Source organism: Plodia interpunctella, chromosome 10 (genome assembly GCF_027563975.2).
Source record: "Plodia interpunctella isolate USDA-ARS_2022_Savannah chromosome 10, ilPloInte3.2, whole genome shotgun sequence".
NCBI classification, from domain to species: Eukaryota; Metazoa; Arthropoda; class Insecta; order Lepidoptera; family Pyralidae; genus Plodia; species Plodia interpunctella.
Window position 1 is genome coordinate 3,178,264 of NC_071303.1, and position 23,718 is coordinate 3,201,981.

Below are 23,718 nucleotides of genomic sequence, written 5' to 3' on the forward strand. Positions count from 1 at the left end.
TTGTAAAGCGTATTGTGGCCTTTGGCTATATAAAGGGAGAGTAAAAGGTAATGCATGTCAACTGTTCCCTTTTAAATTCATGGACCATGAGAACTTATACTTAAATATAATTTCAATTCATGAAAAGATTTAGAAGGGACTGTAACAAAAAAGTTATAGAAGGTATATCATAACATGATTGAATGAAAAACCAAAGGTCAAATGGCTGCCGCAAAGTAACTAAGTCGTTTCCGCTACACAGCCAGAATTATCATACCATAAAATAAAGGGCGAAGCCCTCATACATTTGCGTTGTCGTGTGGAGCTTTTTCTAAGGTCGATGATCCACGTTCAATATCGTCACGCAGGGGTTACCATGTAAATGGAAATTCTATAGTTCACAGCACCACAGATTATCATAAACAAGTTCTAGCCGCGAAAAAAATATGCTAATAAAAATCTATGCCTCGTTAACTCTTAGGAAAGTAGCGAAAGTTTCTGCTCTCTTGTATTTTAAAAACTTTACACATTACTTGCGTGAATCACTTACGGTAGTCGCTTATGTTCGTTTTGTTCACATTTGCATACGGCTGTGTAAAAATGACTTGTCTGATTTAAGGTGCAAATCCATTAATGCTTGGATAATGCACTTTACTTGGCATGGCTTTGGATGCATCTATTCGCGGATGAGGGTTAGTTTTATTTTTCTGCTTTAGACATACCAATAATTAATTGGAAAATTTGGCTATAAGGTAACTTTGCTATCTCAAAACCTCTGGGTTTGCGTTCTCTATTTCATTCAAATTACTGAAGAATTCTAGTCAAATTACTAAAAAAGGTCTTCAATAAAATGAGTACGGGACAAAGGTATATCTGCTTTTCCAACTAGTCAGAGCAGAAAAACAAATTTACACGGCATACACAACCTTCTCGTTGTTCCATGGTCCACTGAATCAGCCTCCGTGAGCTTAGTTCCGTGAACTTAGACTACTAATCTGACGACTACTAAACTAAACATACCAATTTGAATTTGAATTTAACGAAACACATCTTATTTGCACAACTTACGTATCCATGGAATTACACCATTGCATACGTGTAGTGTTAATTTCGAGTCTAATTGTTATTATGTCTGCGTCTTGGCAGAGTCGATGAACTGTTATTTATCGCTTCGGATGGCAATCATACTGAGTAAAAGGACTGTCGCTGGCACCCTTTGCTATTTTTGGACTCGCTCCTATTTAATAGAGTAGGAAAAAATATCTAGTCGAGAATATGAATCAACGGAATTATTTGAGATGAGATCAATACATAGATAAATTTGGTGCATTTTAAGATGAAATATTATATTTCTAATTAATTATACAATTTATTTTCTATAGATCGTCTACCTACTCTCTTGCCTGCTCTGTCCTAACACTTGCGACAATCTTATGTTGGCTACCAAAGAAAAATATAAAAAATAATCATTTGAGAGCATCGACGCGCAAAAAAGAAGAAGAATTGCTGTGAAAATACTATGACATTTCTATAGCTAATACAAAGTCGTCATAAGGTAAATTCGATGTATTCGTATGTAGTTGTCGATTTGTTATATGACAGCTTACCAGTCTGGATATGTTTGCGCGTGATTACATCACTCTTGTACCTGGAAATGATAATACATATAAATTAAACAAACATACAAATTACAAAATTCTGGAAAAGTATCTCATATTCCTGTATTATCAATGTAAATAATAAAAGAGTTTAACATTAGTAATTAAATAATAATGGTTGAAACCATTGACGTATTTTAGATTTTCCTCGTCAAGTAATAATAAATATACAAAGCTATAAATAAATATACATAGCTCTTTATATTACTTTGTTACATTATAATTACAATTTTCAAACAAATGGAATATGAGAAATGGTACACGAAGGTGGAGAAGCGAAGGAAGTTTACAATGAATAACTGGCTGATAACCTCATTTATTTTTAACCACCAGAAGCTATTAGGGATACAATAAAAAATATAATTTTCCAGAATCAATTAAACAAACACTGGGACGACTAGAAACGAAAAAGTTTCAAAACTCACACACGACGAGTAGGCGTAAATTTAAACAATCAAGTGATGGGTAATTTTATGAGTCATAAAAGTCGCAGCAACGATCGATACAGTAAGTAGTGATGCCAGTTGAAGTTAAATATTTAGAAGACTACCGGGCATTAATGAAAAGTGTTCCTGTAAGAAGAAAACACACAAATTCACATAATAATTATTCTAGGTCATTTAACGCCAATGAATAATAAAAAAAGAACTTTTATCCTGACTTCAGACCAAGATAATGAAAACGAAAAAAAAATACAGCCAAAATTACAGTGACGCAATTTCCAAAACCTAAGATCAGCAAATTTATTAATGGAACTGGAAATAAAACGGCTGTCTGTAACAAATGTAAATAAGAAACAAAACAAAGACAACTGAGCTCCATAGAATAAATTTTATCCAGCCAAATCTAATTAGTACTTCAACACGAACGAATCCCGCAAAGCTAATTTACAAATAAATTAGAGAATGCTTGACCCAAATGGTCTTCAGACAGCTTTTGTGCAACACAAAAGATTGCACAATCTTAATAGCTTGAGCATTGTTTGCTAAAGATCTGATAAGTACCTTTCTGATAATGTTTAAAAGATTGTAAATAGACAATTTGGAGGAACGAATGGATCGAAACATGATCCCTATTAACAGGTACTCGATGCGAGGTCAGCGCTCGAGGTAGACGAAGACTCGCTGCATTCAAACTTTATGGTGTTTTATCAAGATACCGTTGAACCAACGTCAGCTTTACTGCTTACAATCATTGCGTTTCCGCTACAGAGATATTACGACCGACTCGAAACTTCAAATGAGTTTGAAACTGGTCACTCCCACAACGTACTCTGTAAATATTCGTGACTGAACTCGTCCCTTACATCCATATTTAGATTTCGGGGACTATTTACGTTGTCTCCAATAGCCACACAGTTTCACATTTCAATCATCGTTACAGTGAATGTTAATTAAATAACCAACCGTTCAGTTCACTCGCAAACGTTTAAACGGGTGAGAAGAGTGGTGCCTTTGATGTTTAGAAAATGATGTTCGGAACACTAAGCTCCTTAAAGAGCGCTGTTCTTGTGTGGGATATAAATTATCACAGCTATTTTAAGAGAATATGGATAAAAACAACAGTTTAACATTACCACGTTCCGATGGTTAATTTTAACACGACGTTTAACATGTTGAACAACTTCAATACGTCTAAGGATTTTGACCTAAAATAAACTATGTTTACCACACGTGTAAAATTTAGTCCGTTGAGCTTGAAATAATTAATCCACAGTCGGGTAGCTATACGACACATAATTGACTGATATTTAAGGCACCTCGGTCAATGCTTTTAGACCCGACACGGAGGTCACGCACCAGTAATAAGTCACGGATGAAGTTTTTAGTAGGAATTCAGTTCAGGTAACTACTTGACCAATCTAATAACTAATGATTCATCGGCGTTTGAAATAACGAAGATGATTCAGAGGTTACTAGTATAAATACACCGTACAGTGTGTTATGACATTTACTAATTCATAAAATAGATAACAAGTCACAACATTCTAGATACCATAATGTTACGTATATGAGAATTACTTAATCAAAATTAGAAAATATTCGATTTAAATTAAATACAACAGTTGCATAATATTAAACATTGTATACATATTATAACGTTTGAAATTCATTATTGAAATTCTTCTTTGCGTGTCGATGGCATTTGACAACGAGAACAAGTCATATAATAATTACTGAAATTTCAAAATAATAGTGAAGAGAGAATATCAGACCTATTAAATTTAACTTAACATTGATTGAATTTAACTAATCTTGAAGCTCCACAGAGTAATTAACATTAAACGAGAGAGTGCAAATGTCGGCTCGGGAGTTTGAAATTGAAAATGGGTTACATTACAAGGTACATATTAAAACACATTTTAGGTTTAAGATTATCCCCGTGCAAGCTGTAGTGCTCACATAGAACAGGTGACCAACAGAATAATATCTGATAAACTTTATTACATGTCACAACATTGGATAATTTATCTGTTACGGAAGTAGGTATTGTTTTACCATCATAATACATTTACATATAAAATAGTATTAAATAAGCACTTTTTTCTTCGAGCTTTAAAAGGTTAATTTTAAATGTCCTTAAAATATCTTAAATGTCAAAAGGAGCTTTTATAGCTAAAATAATCTTACATAAAGAACCTAACTTTAATTACAAACGTACGTCGTGTTTTTAGTTATAATATCAAAAATGACGCAATATTTGCGTTTCTGTTTTAAAAAATATATATATTACTAACTTTTTTACATCAATGCGTACTATGACCTCCACTAATGTCTACGTAGACACGACTGTAATCGCCTCCAGTTCCGAAAGTCATCACTAAGCCGCAATCAACAAGTGTTTTAATGCCAGCAATCTTCGTGCGCTACCTATCAACAAAACTTCCGTTCGCGCAGATGCGCGAAAAAACATCTTTCCTGTTTTCAACACTTCCAAGTCACGACCGAAATTACCTTAATTACAATTATTTAACACGACTCAACCACGAGAATCATCTTGAATTTGGAAGCAAACATAACATAATCTTATCTTGACAAAAATGCGAAACATAAACTTTAACAGCGAACAAAGTCATAATATTTAAAATGTAGTAAAGTGCAATTCTGTTTATAACTTCACTGTTATACACATCGTGAATACCAAACGATGTGCTATGTGTTATCTCTACGTCTTCATCGTAATCTTGCTTGCACTGAGCCATTGTGACGTAGCCCCATTACACAGCCATATGTATAATGATGTGTACAGAGTTGCGACAGCAGATCAATATCTGCACGAGCCTTGACTTCATCAACTGACAAGGCGGTGATATTGAGTCTGTCGTTCCCATTATTCACAAATCAAATATCGTTAAGAATGTGTCCACTTGTCCTTCTTATAAGAAAGTGAGCGGCATTGAAAACCTGTATTTTCGCTGCCTTATCATTTGTCGATTCTCCACGAGTCAGATTGGTTTGACTAGCTTTTGAATAGCATGAGGGTGTATTTATGCACGCATTTCTATGTACGTCCAGATTAGTAATGCTGACAACGTACGAAGGGTACAGAACTCGTGGTTTCTTCAACAGTAGTTTCGCAATGATTATGGTCTCGTCCCACGTTGTCTTTATAGAAAATCTTTGCAAATGGTATACACTTGTCATTAAACATAATTATATAGAATGGCTTGCTCCTCCTTCATTTATTTTTGCACACCAATAGGTGGTATAATAAGTATGTAATAGTTTAAGCTTTTCTTTTAACACCAATTTGCTGTGCTACATAGCACAGCCGTGAGCACATGCTCATGGTTTTTGCAATCTTTTTTTTTTTCAAGTCAAAAATACCTAATATGTTTTACTACAACACAAACAAATAATACTAACAACACTAACACAGGTTTTTGATCATTTTATTTTGTACGATAGTGAACTACTCAAAATGGTGACTTAGATATGTCTCCGCGACGTGCTTTTGACGGGCTCCGGTCTCATTTCATACCATATTGCTTACACAATGAGTAATGAATTTACGTATAATAGTAAATAGAACACTAACAACAAATTCCTCGTCAAATAAAATACTTTTACAATATACATAAATAACTATATGGAGGAAATACACAACTTATGGTTGTCGACAAGAACAGTCTAATAAAGATGTAGGAAACAAAATCAACAACAAGTGTACGTATAGGGAAACACTAATCAGAAACCTTTCACAAGCGGGTATAATTAACACGTCGTCCAATAAAGCAGACTGGTGGTGTAATGGACAAACGCTTTCAGGTGGATACTTCCCCGAAGCGCTCGGCAAAAGAGTGCGCAGCCCATAAATATTAATGACAAACACCGATTCAATAGCTAAGGCTGCAGACAGGTCAGCGGCCTTTGATCCGATTGTTGGGCGCTCATTTCCCAGATGTAATTACAAATGCCTCGAACAGCTAATACAGCCAAGAGCAGGAATGTATGTCATGAATAAAACATGACGTAAAGAAGTCTGAAAGGAATGAAGTCATTCACAAAAAAATACCTACAGATATGGAGCTTCAATCAATAAATAAACAATGTGAAGGAAAAGTTACAACCTTAAAACTGTACTTGCCATAAACATCGTTAACCCAGATACATCTGATAATTTTGGAACAACTGAATGAAATCCGAACTTGCTAAACATTTCGTATTTGAACGCGATGAACAACTTTTCTATGGTGAATCTACATTAAGTTAGGGAACTGATTAAGTAAAAGTGAAATTGGGAGCTCTGGGTTAAATATATTCATACTGAATACCACGCCTTAAACTAAAACTAATAGGTATTACTGTCACTAGTTAATTTTAACTGTAATTATTTTTTAGAGTTTGATTTATTAAGATTAATGAAATAATGAAGTCGAATATTACGAACCATATGGCGAGTATGACACAAACCAATTAATAGATAAGAATGATTCATTACTATGGGATACCATGCTGGACAAAATAAAGAATAAATAACAAAATAGTATTTACAATATAAAGGCCGTGATAGCTGTGTCTGAGTCACAGCCCTATAACTTAATGTAAACAAGTATAGTGTAGAGAAAATAGAAATAAACAGTATTGGTTTGACCGCTTCTATCATGTGGAAGCAAAAAAGGAGTGGCACTATAGCTACCATGAATTCATAGAAAGTGTATGAATGATGACGATATTTCATTAGGTGATAACAGTGTCAGCTATGGTCATAAATCTAGACGGATCGAACGGGTCAGCAGCGTCCTGTACATTCACTTGCATGTCATGTAAACCTACATGGACCCTTATGGTACTGTAATAATGGTGAATTTACAATGAATTGGGATAAATTCATGTGCTGAGATCGGACGTTAACTATAAGTGACGTTAGTTGCAGACAATAAAGCGAATTAAAGCTGTGGTAGAAGCGACCGGATTTCAACATATCAATAACGCATTTAACTAATTAGAGCGTATCATTGAATGAATTAGGCTTAAGTGGTACTTGAGAACAATAATATTTAAAGTTCTGTCTATTAACATTAGAATCTATGACTGCATCGATGTTGGTCATAAATAGAAGAGTGAAATTAAAGTTCATTGAGAGAGAAAGAGTTTGAATTGACAGTTAGTAACCCCAGCCAAGCACCGGAAGTTTTCAATTCGTTAATATGGATTGCGTGTGTGAGCGAAAGCCTAACATTAATAGAATTTACAAGTAAGAGGTTGGATGAAGATAACATTAGGTTAAGACATATTTGGATGAAGATAGAAATGATACAGAAGAATGGCAGAGAATTTTGATAAAATAGGAAACGATAGCAGATTAATAAGCTGTGAAAGTTGAATTGCCACATATGGAATCAACTGAACATGAACAAACATAGAAATTTAAACTATCCACGACATATATGTATATTATATTTATTATTTCAAGTAAAAGTAAATTTCTAAACGATTCACAAACTGTTACCATTGTTCCCAGATCAAATAGAAAGGCGTAAAATTTGATCAAATTTCTTACTACCAACGAATAATACAAGCGATTGTGTTCCAGTTATTAATTGGCCAGAAAGTAACATTTATCTGAAAGACTCTTTGAAAAAGCATCGAAAATTAATTCTCTCAAACTCAATTAAATGTTAGGTTCGATGAATGTGTGAAATGAAAGTATTGTTTTACGAGAAAGTGAGTAGGTACAATTAGTAAAATAACTAACGAAACTTTCTACTTTTAACTATATTAACAATAAAGATTATACAACATTTGAATACGTAATGATTACGCACGAAATTAGCACTTATTTTCTAATTGCAGTTGACGACATAACTTTATATTTGACAAGTTGGTTACTAAATCTTTAGTATAAAGACAACCAACAAGACACAACCCATCGCGGAACGCGCTTTATGTCGGTTACACACTATCGCCGAACTCAGACAGATGCAGACGTGAATTCGTGCATTCACGTCTGCATCTGTCTGAGTTCATTGCGTAGTTTGTATGAGAGTATTTATTTACCGCAATGGAAACTCAAAAATGAAACCAAATACGCCAAAGTTCGGCGAACTGTTTCGGGATAATGTATAGCCGGCATTAGAATTGTTTTAAAATGAATGTCTTCGAGTACCGTATTCATGTTTAAACTTGTCGGTGGTCTTGTGGGTGTGTTCCGATCTCCATGGGCGTCTTGGAAACACGACAGGAGTTAGATTTGTTGTATAATAACCTCATAATATATGAGATGTATATCAGGCCAGCGAACTGCAAAGTTTTAGTTACTTCAGCTGCATGTGAAACGTATCTTACAAAATTATTTACGGTACATAAATTCGGTGAACGGGGTGGTGGCTCTTCAGTTTTGTAATTCAGATTCTCTATTCTACACGTTATTATTCAATTCCAAGGTCTCACTCACATACTTTTATATTTGGAAAAAATATTTTTATTTAATTCGAATTTTTTAAAATGGGTCTTTTCTTTGCATTATTTATAACGTGATGTTTACTTTTTAGCTTATAATTTTTATATGTTAACTTTTGTTTATTTTTCTTCCCTTAATTCTGATTTGGTTAAGGATGTGAATCATATCTAAAAGTAATTAATCAGATTATGGCTTGTCAAACTACTTTATCACTACAGCTGTAGCTAATAGTAAGTACTTCAAACAATGTAAGTACATACAAACGATAACATCTATCTACAGATAAAATAAAGAATTGTTTTCGTTCATCGGCGAAAGTTTTCAAACAACCAATTCACTAAACGTTCACAAATGGCTTCCAAATTCCCTGCAAATAAAAGATGGCGAGGATAATATTCACACGGAAATAACTATAAGCACTTATAGATCCGTCGAATACTCCGAACTCCCAAACTGGCAACCCCTCTGAAGTTGTGTGCCGTTAGCCATCTCTTTCCCGCACTTCCCAAGTCACCCTCCGTTTATGGCATCGTGAGATAATTAAATATTTATGTCATCACTGACGGCACGATTGTATATTATACGTAATACAACATTTACAATTATAACGGGTTCGCATAAATAAAGCTGAATATAGAAGATTAGTAAATAGAACTTGTCAATAACTACACCCCGCATGTAAACAAACACAAAGGAGTGTCTAAATCAAAGGGGATTTCAAGATAACTCCAAGAATATAAGTATATCTCATTGAAGACGACAAAATCTACATTAGGAGAAGGCATTGTTAAAATTTATACCAACTAATTTGTTACATTAAAAAATAACTAATAAGGGAAAGTGAAAGACACCGAAATAAAATAATTTGAATCATACCTTTTAAACTGTTTAGATCCTAGTGATTCACCAACATCCCAAATATTAGGCACAAGCACGAACTTTGTTAAATAAATAATACTGACACAACAGAAATCCTCGATGCCACTGTTCAACAAATAGATACGGTAATAGCCGTACACTGTTTCACAGAATGAATTTATTTATGACGATATACAGCAGAGAACAGATGGTACATAATTACAGAAAAGGTAGACAAAAGCTCGAACACGAAAGGCTTTTTCTAACAAAAGGACGTATAGACCTGTCGACTGCCGAGAAGAGACTGCATCAGTGTGCCGCTAGGCGGAGCGCGGGGGGAGGGGAACGCAGTGGGGGACGCGCGTCGAACGTCCACCGAGGCGTCGAACCAGCCTAGTGTCACGACGTTGATATGATAACGAATGTATACAATGACGATATCACAATTCACTTGGGAGAAAGATGAACGACCTTTCCAAGAAATGCAATGCAATGGGCATGTCACCGAGCAACTAACTAAAATAGATCAAGAGCTTACCGAATTGAAAACGGATTCATTACTCCGCTGCCTTGCTGACAATAAGTCTAACCAAAACAGATGTGTATTGACAAAGCAGGCTACAAAAATAAACAATAAGACGAACGATAGAGACGTTGCAGCAATAATAAATCTTTTAGACCATAACGAGCAGTTGGGTTTGGGATGGGATCGTTTAAATGTTCACCGGCCAGCTAGTTTAGTAAGAGTTTGTATGAAAGGTAAACATAAAAAGAAACTATACACAAAACATCACTGCGACTACTTAAACTATCAAGGAGAACAAAACAAAACAAATATATTGTTTAACATATCACTAGTTACATAAAAATATGTATGTATTGTATATACATACTTTTTGGATAATAATCTCAAAATTAATTGTCAATTGTTTTTAAAAGCGTTAAAAGTTTTAACGCTTTTAAAAATAATATTAACACGTTGGTTCTTGAAAAACTGATTGCATAAAGTGGTGGAATAAGTGCAGTTTAAACTTTAAATGCAGCTGCTTCTCATAAATTAATGATTAAAATTTTTCCAAGTCAAGATTTTTTTTTTTCAAAACCAGACTATACTATATTTTCAGTAGTTAATATTACTTCTATAATAAAGGAGGAAGTTAGAGTTAGAGGAGGCTTTTGCCCAGCAGTGGGACTTAAACAGCTAATAAAAAATATTACTTCTACTGTACTGTGGTTGAGTGGTACAAAAATATATATCATTAATATAAAATTTTCATATGCGCCCGCGTGGTTACCCGCGTAATTATAAAAAAAATAATACCCTTACACAGTAGTGCCCATTCTATCTAGTTTATAAAGCGCCATTGATTAGAATTTTGACCAAATCCTACGGGAATCGCGTACTTTCGGGATATTTCAATACCTACAATTCATAAAAATTGGCCAAACTTATTCATATTGTACGTCCATGAATCTGCCTGATAATTTTTCTCGAGAACGATTGAACGATTCACATTGCACCTAAAATATGTAATACTTCAAATGACGGATTGTAGAAAATATTTCTATCAATGTCATATAGCTTACGATATTTCATAGAAATATTGCTTCGCTTATTATTATTCTGAGGGTAGGGTGTTCTCACATATACAATTTTAAAAATCATGAAATGTAGCTAGCTTTATTTCAAGAATTACAAAATACAACATAACCTAACATCAAAGCAAAACATGATCCTTGCAACGATAGCTTAGTCATGAGAACCAGTGTTCGGTTCAGTTACAATCACATCCCGTTTTAATGAATGTCGCTGATTCATAAACCGCATCGTAAAACCATGCTGGACTTACTATTGGGCCTTCGGGCAATGAGTCCTCATTCCAGAAATATTTTCAAACAATGTTTCAACTGCAAGATTATTTATGGATCAACGAAAATTATGCTCAGCTATGCCACAGAGCTCTAAAATAATTTCGTATTAATCAATTTAATTATTTTACTATCGTTTAAGTTAAAACTTTAAAACCAATAAATGTCATTTCAATATCGTTATTTAAAATTGGCCTCAGATTAAAAGGGAATAAAGTTAAATATACAAAAAATAGGATCGTCGTTAAAAATCATTCCAAAGTTTAGACAATGTCAATGTAAATCTCTCAACGACATTGAATCCTAAAGACTGGAAGAGAGCTGACGCAGCTGGTTACAGCAGCTCATAAATCACTATCTTTCAGGGGATGCCGACGAAGACACGTTTTGTTCCAGATATAATTAGACGCCCTCTTAACCTGATTTAGATAGTTCATTTTGTGCATTTATATCAGTGCCAAGCAACTTTTGGTTTACAATAATTGAAGACGTAGAATTCGATTTGCGCAAATGATCTTAAAAATACTTCTGCCAGAGCAAAGGGTTTACTTTGAAATAAATTGAAATTGTACTAAAGATTCTTTCAACTAATTTCTTGAGTAGTGCTATCACACATATTGCTTGTATATGACTGAAGATAATTATGTCAACTTAAAATTGCTGACGATGGTCTGAAACGAAATGCAAACAACAAATAAATCAATTCAAGAAAAAGATCTATCGCTATACTAGCCGCTGCCCACACACATGCTACAGAGCAACAATGACCTTCCTGATTCTTCTTGATCAGATGTAACGAGTAAAAATCGCGTCATACTGCGCGAAAGTTAAGTATCCCTTGCCGACAAAGCAATAAAAACAAGGGCCACGCCCGAAGCCTGCAAACGTGCCGATCAGTCCCAAATCTCCTGCTGTATTTTTAGACAGTCGGTAACCAAACATAAGAGATATTTATTGCCATTCAAGCCTCAGCCCTTGGCGTTCCATCATCTGTATTGATTTCTTGTGCTAAACTTGCTTACGCGTAACTTTTGTCCGTTACATGAGCGCAGGAACCAATATCAAAGATAGAATACATTACTACATCTCTGAATATATTAGATATTATATTAAACTTAGTGTTTTCAGCGCAGGAGTGTGGCAAGTTTTTGCAGTGGGAATTTCTTTTGCGAATTCACTTTCAATTTATTTGTATTCTGTTCAGCCGAAATATTTCAGACAATGACATTAGCATTAAGTCAGCCTATTGTGCTGTTCTAAATGCATGTGCGCTCAATGAATATCAAATAAATAAACATATGAGAACAAATCTGCATGATTTTAACAATGACAATGTTATTATAGGCCAAATTTAAACTGTATATTTGAACCATGAAATTGATCTACATATGAATGACTAGTTCCGTAAGAGTTAAAATTCAAGTATCCATCAAAATAAACATTATATTTGTCTGGGTCTAAATAAAATAAATAAATCGGGTAAAACCATAATAAATTATATACCTAAACCGTCCTCGGGAATCACACTATCTATTGTTGCAAGCCATACAAAAATTCGCCTGGTTGTTTTTGAGTTTATTGTGTTCACACAGACAACGCGATAAGGGGACTCTTTTTATTATTTAGTAAATAATTTCATCGTGATCAAAACTACGAAGGAAATTTCGAATTAATTTTTGTTTACCTTTCTTTAATACCCAAGTTATCATAACAAAGAATATGCTATGTATACGTGTCAGTTATGTTCAGTAATTGGGTCACTCCTAGAGGATCTAAAGATAATATGGACAAGATAGCATGCACTTAACGTTAGGGAGACTCGTCGACGGAAATTATAGCTTCCTAAATGATATTCTGTAGAGAAAATTTCATGTTATGAGACATTTCTCATAACATGAAATTTTCATTCATTCAGATCATTAAAAGAAGTAAGTTGAATTGTTATGGGCTAGACAGCCTATCTGTCCCTATGTATGCTTAGATCTTTAAAACTACACAACCACAACGTGCATAATATTGCACCCGTGCGAAGCCGAGGTGGGTCGCTAGTACGATAAATAGAACCATTTATATTATATAATTTTAACCACATCAAGGTTAACAAAAGGAAAAAAATGTTTTTCAAACAATAAAATTGCTGTAAGGAAGCGAAAAAATCCTAATTTAGTTCCATTGTGTGATCATAAGCACCTTTTGTGGCAAATTCGAATTCTTTGAGTCTCTTGTTACGTCGTGTTTGAAGTCCTAATACGCTCTGTGATGTTACGAACTCAATAAGTGTATAATCGGGAGACACTAGAAACTGTAAGTAGCATTCAATTAATATCTCAAAATTCATTACCAGAGCTGATTTTAAGATTTAGGTTTGGTGATCAATTTTTAACCACTTATCAGTGAAATTAACATTTCAGTTATTAAAGAAAAATTAACCCGATTTTTAAACAACACACTAAAAAGGAAAATGTAACTTGTATAGTAAACAATTTGTATTAGAGAAAGATTACAATATAGAAAAGCCTGAAAAGCTAAATGACTGAATCTCAAAAAGACTAGATACATAACACTTAATAGGAACCACAGACAAATGAAAGATAAATCTAGGTGAAATAAAAGTTGCATAGAAAAGCCACTAACTATCAAATGGGAATTTTATCAGGGCAACTTTTCGGTATAAAAGTTTGGCTGAATGCGAAAATAACAGGAGTTTATTCGTTATAATGGCCGCAAGTGTACGTAACGGCTCTTCCCTGCCGTATACAATGTCGTGAAGCAGTTCGCCAAACTTTGGCAGATTCGGCATACATTGCTGGTTTTTGGTCGCGGCAAATAAGAGCTCTCATACAAACTACGCAATGTTCGTGCATTTGTATCGGCATCTGTTTAAGTTCGGCGATAGTTTATAGCCATTATTTTGAAAAGGGAGCTTTTGAACATGTTCAGTAGCTTTCTTGGTGGCAGCAGATCGGATATAATTTTCTCAAACGCTTGTTGCATTTCATGTTTTCTCTTATGAAGAAAAATAAATTTCACGCATCATTACATATTGCCAGCTTTCAGATAAAGCGATAGTGAATTTGACATTTTATTTTATTCACAACTTCTACCTTTACATATTAAAAAAAATATGACATCATAGTTCATTCACTGCGCGTTGTAAAAGCAAAAACGAGAAATCCAATGCAATAATACTCCGTGACTGTTTTGTTAACGCGTTCGTGTTATTATCAATTCCACGGATTACTACGCTCTATATATAGAAAATCTTCAGTTCATCAAAATCTGACGTTGTTTTATGTTAAAAGTTGAACATTTCAAAGTTATTACTAACTTAGCGAAAATTTGAACTCAATGGAATCATTTTAACTTTCTGTCGAGTTATGGATTTTCCAAATTTACCGCGCGCAATATTAATTCAAAGTTATTTATAAAACGTAATTAATATAAACGCAAATGTCGAGGTTATAATACAGACAAAGTGAATAAACAGCACATGAGAAACATCAATTTCCCATTATCCGAAGATATTATAAAATATGGATATTACAAACGCACTATTTGATGTCATATTAGAAAGAGCACGGTGATATTTCAGGCCGAACTCTGTCCCAAACCCCCAAAGGAACGATTGACATAGTGAAACGCTCCAAAGAAGGTCATCCAATCAAAAATAATCTCTGATAAAAATATCAAGTCGCTTTTTTTTAATTACGTCCGAAAGATTGATCATTAATTGATTACATATTAATCAATCATTACACAACTGACATTAATTACTGCTAACAAGATTATTTAATTGAAGATGATATTAATTGAAAACAAATAGAAATGCCATATGCAAATATGAAAATATCCATTGTTCCGAAGCACAAAAAATAAACAAATAAAGCAATATATGAAAAGTCAAATTCAATGGAAAATTAATCGAATGACTGTGCGAAGTGAGCTCAAAGTTAGTCCTATGTGGTTTCAGGTGATAACAAAATACGCGTGTTTTAATATGTTATGCAAACTGAGCGGGTTTTACATGAGTAACGTTGGACTTAAAAATGTCAATAACATTTTGAAAAGTGTCATCTCAGCGGGAGAACAAACTCAGCCAGTAGGTGAATGGAGGACGCAGACAGGTCTTCGAACTGGTAAATTTCTAGAAGGGCCAACGTACGCTATTATTAATGTCTAGACTAGACTTGTACTAACAACAAATTGACTTGAAGTTTGACTAAAACATTACAACTGCTTCAAATAAGTTCTGTCTTGAGATTGCTTATTGTAAAACTAAACTCGCTCCTTCAGCTCAATTGAGTCCGCCTGTCATATTACTGTCATACGGAACATATTCTCTAAGCTATCGTTTACCAGGTTCTTTATCATAATACCAGCATGCAGATTTGGATCCTAATTTAATATTATAAGTGCGAAAGTAAGTTTGTTACCTCACCTCGTCTATCCATTCAACCAATCTTCTTGAATTTGTAGTTTGAAGTATGGAGAAGGACATATACTTTCATCGCGGAAAAAATAACTGTTCCCGTGGGAAAATTACAAGTGCGAATTCGCGGACAACAGCTAGTTTGAACCATATAATGTACCAGCTGCTTCTCATACCATTCAGATTCCAGGGACTCTTCTAATAAGCGATCAGCTAGTAACCTGTCCACTATCACAACTTTTGAAGCTTAATTCCATCAGTAAGCCAGCATAAGGTTTAACATACGCTTCTCTTCTTGTGCGTCATTCATTATCTAAAACTATCGCAATGAGATTTTAATAATTAAGTTTAATATAATCGTCCTTAGATAAGCATCCCATAGATAGGGTGCGATCTTTCATTGGGTCAAATTCTATTGGAGCTATTTCAGTAAGTGAATGAAACTTGCCCGACCCGAGTTTAGTTCAGCGACCTTTGTGCTTTCGCTATATTAAACATGTATAGTGCTGAAGAAAAACTTTTGGCCTTTTTTGACCTTTTATTAGAATAGTCACTGACATATAATTAATCAAATTCAGTAGAGCTATTTGTATAACTGATGATTCTTATACATGTAATGTTATTATTATTCTTTGTGATTGTATGTACGTGGGATTTTCATCTTTCTTTGATGTTGTTCTTGCTTTTACCTAATTTTATTTCTTAATGTAAAATAACATGGTACCAAACCACCAGTGTTATACTAACTCAATACAACTACAAATTTGAGCGCGATAACATATTTAATAAACAATTAAAGTACATTAAATACACTAGATAATTACGTAGTCACAAAATGCACCTCTAATAATGTGATCGATAGCTTCCGCCCTCAATTACCTGGTAATCTCGAGCGGTAATTACTCAATTTACCAAAAGGAGGGATGCCGTCAAAGTGCCGCCCGAAGATGGGATGATCTCACCTGGGATTTATGGCTTAATAAAACCTCTACCGTTTAAGTTGTTCAATGAATAGTACTTCTATTTGATCATAACGATGCTAGTGTAACGTAAGTACCAGTTAATGATGGAAAAGTTTGAAGCAATACATAATAGAAATTTGCTGTGCATGTCCTGTGGAGGGAGAAAATAATAGTTATCCTTCCAATAAGTAAATAGTGTTTATTTATTCGTAGTAGCTATCATAGAACGTGATCCTTTGCGAAGGACCATGACCTCAAGATATCAAGTACAAACTCTTTCAGTTTGCGTCATGTTTGCAATTTACTGCTCCATATTAGCTGTATTATCATAAGATATTGTATAGTTATTTCAAGGTACACATTGTCGAAAGTAATGGACCTGAAAACTGTTGGAAATAGTATTAACATAAAGTAAGGTGAAAAGTACAAAAAATATTTAGTTAACATTAAAGGTGAAAGGTTTATTACAAATGTTTTCAGCCTGTTTGAAAATATGAATTAGAATTATATTAATGCAATAATTTGGTGCCACCTAAAACATTCATTAATTTTCAAAGGAGTTTCAAAGGTAACACAAAAATTCCCATAGTAAAAAGGAAATGAATTCCAAAGCACGCGACATTCGTTGAAAAATATAGCCGAAACAATATGGTGGCATTGATATACGATCGCGTAGGTAATAAACGCGGGAAAGAATACCAATCGTACCGTACCACGCCCTGTCATATTATGGAGCTACGCAGGGACGGCCCTACCAGAAATAAATCATTATACATTTTATTTACCCAGCAAGTGAATATTAATTCACTTAGAATCACTGAGCAAACATAAAACGTATAACAGGGGAAATTTTCTAAAACACGATTCTGAATTATTAGGTAATTTCATAATAGAAGAAAGTTTGAGGAAGAAGGGTCTAAGAAAGAATTACACTGAAGCTGGTAAATGAAAAAATGAGATGATATATAGGACGAGAGTTACCAATGAAGGATGGAGAAAACTGGAAGAAACTTCACGTCTATTAGCTAAGTTCCTAGATTTAATTGAAATGAACCTGGAATCACAATACTAAAATAATGAAGAGCCCTGGAGCGCGCTCAATGAAATTTCCGCTTGTTACCGGTTACGTTCAGCTCTGTGACCTGCTCCTTGATTCCCAGGGGATGTTATTGTTGCCTATCAGCTGCCTAGGCTATGTATCCCTTAGTCGCCTCGTACGATATCTACGGGTAAATAAGGAGTGGTCCTATTCTAGAGCGGAACGGAACCATGTGCCAATCTATATCCAACTTATGTATATACGATTAAAAGAGCCCTATTATTTTGCAATCACAGCTTGCCCAGGCCTAAAATCTTGTCTGGGGCCGCCACCGAGTTTATGAGTGATGAACCGGCATCGGCAAAGATTATAAATGGAACGGACGCGACCTAAATACTGCCACACGTGGAACACTATTTCCAGACAACGGAAGGTATGTCAGGTAGCTTTCGAAATGGCACCTCCGCTGCGACGATAAACAATCTAAAATCCAAATAACCCACTAATTAAATGGCATTCCTTGAATAAACAAAACTCTCAAACATACAGAGATAAGAATCAACTAAGAGTTGAAACTCGCTGTGTTTGTTTTTACTCCAAAGATAGAAACGGTTTCAGTTGGCCGTTCAGTGGAAAGCGTCCGAATTTGACCGGCTAAAAGAAGCACATAAATGACTATTCGTCCAACAATAGCACCAGATTTATACAGGAGAGCAGACGGGATGCAAATAACAAAAATCAATACTGCGCGGGTGAACGCAGCACGCCCAACTTGCACAAAATTAACCATCTGAACAATTTTAGTAGGCCCTATGGCAGTCAGCAAATTATCGAGATTGCAATCTTGAAGTGTACTTGGAGAACCTGGAACTTTGTTTTTGTCCACTGCCTTGGGATAAATGTAAATCGAAATATATTTATGTATGGCGTCTCTTTTTGCGTCCCGTATGTTACTTAAACTAAAATTATAAAAAGATTTGTATTTTTTGTTTGTATAGTCAACCAGTGTGTAGTAATATTCGCATAAAGTATGATATGAATGATTCTTTTACTTACTTGAACTTCAATTTACAGTGCTTTTAATCTAAACGCACTGTAAATTGAAATTAAATATGTTTAATATTTTGATTTTCTGGACATTAACGATACGTCCATAAGTTTGATCGACTCGACCACGGACGGTTTAAGAAGGTGGCCGCTCGACCAATAAGCTGAGAGTCGCCGATCTGACCCCCTACCATTTTTATGGCCCAGTAGCGACCTAAGTCTGTTAGTTTAAGTTGTCTGATTCTAAATGTTTAGAAACTATTTCTAATAAGACTGCAGCAGTTTGTTTTTTTGCAAATTGGTGTATGAGTCAACTACTTTTTATTATGTTTATCTTGGTAATGTCATGCATTCATACATATATATTATCATATTTCCCATGGAGGTAAGCAGAGACTAGGGATTTCCATTTGCTATGATCCTGACAAATCTCAAAACATAAAATCTGTAAAGTTTAGAAAAGGTATAAATATTTCTTATGTGAGTTCGTACTCAGAACACAGAATTACTTAGAAGTACAACTACACGATATTATGAATACTGTATTTGGTTCTTAGCGGTACCGAGACAGGATTGTCAGACGATGCAGCAGACGAACAATAGATCATCGGACATCCGGCCGAAGACGCAGGCGGCGTAATAACTAGTTTACAGACAGCTCAGAACATAAATCAAAACTGTGTTGACAGAAGAAAACATCTACATACTACATGTATTCTTTTATACATGATCTCGACTTGTGTTTTTAACATGGGATAAATTAAAGTTTCCATATCACTTTCACGATTTTGAAATGATAAATCCCTAAGTCGTGTAACAAGCCCTTAATCCTACAGCTTTGTTCTCATATCGCGCGAGAAACCTCGTAAGTAAGAGGTTGAGAGACTCCCTCTATGTGGTTCTCGAGTGGACCTGTTGACCCAGTGAGCAACGCCCCCGGCTAAAACCTCGCACCTGCCATGTTATGTTCGCCTAGTACTAATGCTAAAACATTGTTTCTATGAAACTATTTTTTTAAAACCTAATTTTGATCGAAAAAGTACAGCCTAAACTGGTCAAAGCGATAGTAATTACTTCAATAAAACATTAATGTTGATAAATATTAGATTTTTAAAATATAGGCCGTGTTTGTTTAGGAATAAAGTTGGATCAAGTAACGATGATAGACATTTTATGCCGAATCTTGATAGAATGTTTATTATTTAGATACATCAAACTTAATTTTAACTTAAATTTCGGCCATGTGTCCTGATCTGGTCGATCATCTAATTATTATATTGCAAGGAGTATACATTTTACGAAACCATGTATCTAAGCTAGTCTATATAAATAACGATCCTAGAAGTAATTAATATCTGCAGAGAAAATTTACAACAACTAGTTATTTTTTCCAATAATTAGTCACTGTTTTGGGTGAGACAATAGAAAAATATCTCACATTTAAAAATATAATTATCATACAAAAAATATCATTAGCATGGCTCTATTCTAGATACAGATGTAATAACAAATTGTCAAGTACAATACAATAGCTGAAAAGCTCATTCCACAGCGATACAATCACATTATAACGCTCATTAACTCCTTTCGAAAGGCGTAGGTGCTCTGCTCGAGGCAACTCATTCTATTGCATCACTGGGACATACAATAAATCTATTCACACAATCTACAACTAGTCCACAATCTATACTAAATCATAATAATTGATACATAACAATAACTTCGCTTGATTATATGCAAAACATAACATTTCAAAATTCTGCAGTCAAATTTGCTTTGCGTCTAGACGGTTGATGTTCTAGTACTTATTTGTATCCTAGACTATTAGTACAGTCTGCATACACAAAAATAATAGTGCATATACTTTGGTGTACTTAACAGTAGTGAGCGTGCAATGAATTCGAGTATCTTGCTTGATGTGCTTTGACTGTATTTGATAATAATATTGTATTCCCTTTTGAATATTTGGTCTGATAGATTCATGAATTAGGAATCACTAGTCAAAATCTATTAAAAGCTCAAGCACACAAAATACGTAGTAAAAAATACAGACACGTTGTACGGTCATAATAAACGAAATTGCCAAAATGTTTGGAATACTATGCAGAAAACAAAATATAATACAAATAGAGATTAAAGGGAGATGATTGGAATTTTGCGACCTGCGCTTGTGGCTGACGTTTCATTTCGGGACAATAAATTCGTCCGGAAAATTTCACCGGTAGGAAAATTTAATTTAGGACGCGTCATGAGAATTCAACAATCATTGGTCTAATTGTTGTTTCCAACGTTGATAGTCGTTATCGTTACATTTATTTCCATGTTTTCCTTAACAATATTTACACACTTATATCCTTATTGAACGCTAACAAGCGTCAATCGCATTTCGAATTTGTACATCTTTCAACTTCTCTTAAAATATACTTTCTGAAATTGCTTGCATTCTATATATATTTTCCGCGCAGATTCTTTAGATACCGGAGGCAATCCGCGATCGGAACTACATATATTGTGTAATGTGTGAACAGGAACAATCCACGAACACGGAATCTAGACTATTGGTGCCGTTGGTGGAGCGAAATGGACTCCTTTAGGGGTGACCGGTTCTGAATGTGTACCGCTGCTATTGTTCACGGCACTAGCCGACCGGAACAGCAGGATGCTCAATCGGTTATCATATTGTTCGTTCACACTTTATTTGCGCTAGTCTTTATTCGTGTTTTGTTAGGGACATTCAAATTATGATCCACAAATCAAGACTTGATGAAAGCAGCTTGCAAGATATAACCAATCTTAAGTCTTTTATCAAACTCCTATGTCGGAGTAAAAAATATTGAGAGTAACATTTCTGATTCAAATATATAGGTATTTATATAGTAGTAAATAGACTGACTTTTTTTTATATTTCCTTGAATATCGGCGCATTTACAGCGATTCTATTACTAATCCATTTATATTATTCGTATAGATTTTCATCATTAAAAAAAATATTTATTCTCAGACAATTAGAATCCATTATGTTAGTATTATATAGTCTTGAAAAACCCTAATAGTATGTACTTATATTCTACAAGGGATTTAGAAATATATTTATTAAATTTCCATTAGTGGAATATGCCCACTATCGGCTATCACCATAAATCTAGCTAGAATATGACTTAACAAATCTACAAATATCTCAGTATTTTAAAATTGGAACACTTGCATTGTTTAATGGACTATTTCCATGCAGGTTCAGCGTCCATTAAGGTCATATTCATTACCCCAAATGCGAACTCCACGAAGCCACCTGCAATTTCACAGCTCATTGAAAGCGTTGCATAGGTATAAAAGTCAGCTGTGCGGTGCCAAGATTCGTCACTAGAGCCATTACAAGTTAAGGTACGATGGCCAGCGTCCCCCACGAGGGGTTGACGTGACAGATAAATGATTAAAATACAGGGATGCGGTGTCAATGGAATATGAACTTTTGTGTCGCGCGATAAGTTTCAATTTCGTCGTGTGACTATAGGCAGAGAAGATCCCCCCCCCCCCCCCTACACAATATCCCCTTCTACACAATACTCCTTATTCTGTGATTGCGATGCTGAATGCAGATAGTCAGATAGCATAATCCATTACCCGCCACAGCAGTAACATCGTTACGTTCCACCACTGCATTTACATAAGGACAGCCGATGAAAATGTATTTTCATTTCAGCCCAAATTCTATGCAGATTTTGTATCCGCTCTTCAATTTGCAACTAATTGTGGAGCTAAATTTTCAAATAGTTTTGATGAAACGGAGTATGGCAGTATTTATAGTGAGAATAATTAATAGGTACTAGTGACTAGTGACTGCAGTGTACTTATTTGTGTGTAGGTATGTATCGAAGTTTCCCATGTTTTTGATCAATTCAAAATACTCGTATGTACTGATTATGGCTTTTACTTTATTTTTACTCTAGTATATTGATATCATAGCCCAATCGTTCATGATTTTTCTTAGAACCCTATACATTTTCTTTTTAACTTCCTCGTCTCCAACGGCTATTTTAGATTCTATTGGTAGAGAACGACTAGTGAGCGTGAAATTGAAGTATCGTTTTGCTACAACCATTTTGCTCTCAGTTTCTTTGTGGATGATCGAGCATGTGTGTCGCAGTTGTACGCTATTTTTCAGTCGTTGCACTGCTTTACTTGGAAACAAGAATATTATCGTTACACATTCGTTGTTCTAAGAAGAAACATCGATGATGTAGTTCCTTCCATACAATTTTATATGATATTTGAATACAATACAATATATTTGAATACTTAATACTCTTTTTAACCCCGTATTTCTACTAATCTAGAGGGGTTATATAGCAAAAAACATCGTTTACGAAGGACGATAGATTTTCTTCACCTTCACCTGCGCTTCTTTTTCACCTTTCGAAGTCGGCAGTAGACTTAGTTTAAGTAACTAACTTCAATAAGTGATGTGTATCATTCTATATTTAATAAAGAATTTTGAATTTGAATTCTCATCGTAACGTCTATATCAATGGCATTTTTCAAAACTGCTACTGAATTGCCGTATTTTCCATTGAGACTAGCATTCCAAACGATTTCCCATTTCCATCACATTTGTTTCCGACTGTATCTGCAAATGAAAGAGGCGCCTCGAAATGCCGCTCGCGAATCAGGTGTACATCAAAGCCTGACGAGGGTCCCAGAGTTGCATTTCATGTAATTCAAAACAGAATTTATTTCACTCCGACCTTACCTTTCTGGGTTGTATAACTTTGTCTGCTGTAAACTTTGCACTGTAAAAATACAAGTAAAGGAGCTGTTTGTTCTCACACCAAAATGAGATTTTTCTCTCATATCTGAGCGTTTTCCCGGTTTCTTCCTCAGTCGGAAACGAAGGTTCACTTTCCTACTTTTTTTACTCAAAACGGCATAATATTCCAAAACAATGTTAAAAAAGTGTTTTGAGATCAAATTTAAAAA

The 23,718-nt window shown here is 34.6% G+C and overlaps 1 protein-coding gene across 3 annotated transcripts in view; it reads right to left on the minus strand.

The window, feature by feature from the left end:
• Positions 1-23,718, minus strand: part of Src64B (Src oncogene at 64B) — a 71,241-nt gene that overhangs the window by 38,383 nt on the left and 9,140 nt on the right. Inside the window, exons 1-2 of one of the 3 annotated variants that reach the window (XM_064436188.1) lie at positions 9,417-9,716; positions 1,587-1,627 (exon numbers count right to left, since the gene is read on the minus strand). The gene's annotated coding sequence lies outside the window, so the exon portion shown is untranslated. Of the gene's footprint in view, positions 1-1,586; positions 1,628-9,416; positions 9,717-23,718 lie in introns of those variants that run through there. The other 2 variants (XM_053751084.2, XM_053751083.2) reach the window with 2 other exon arrangements.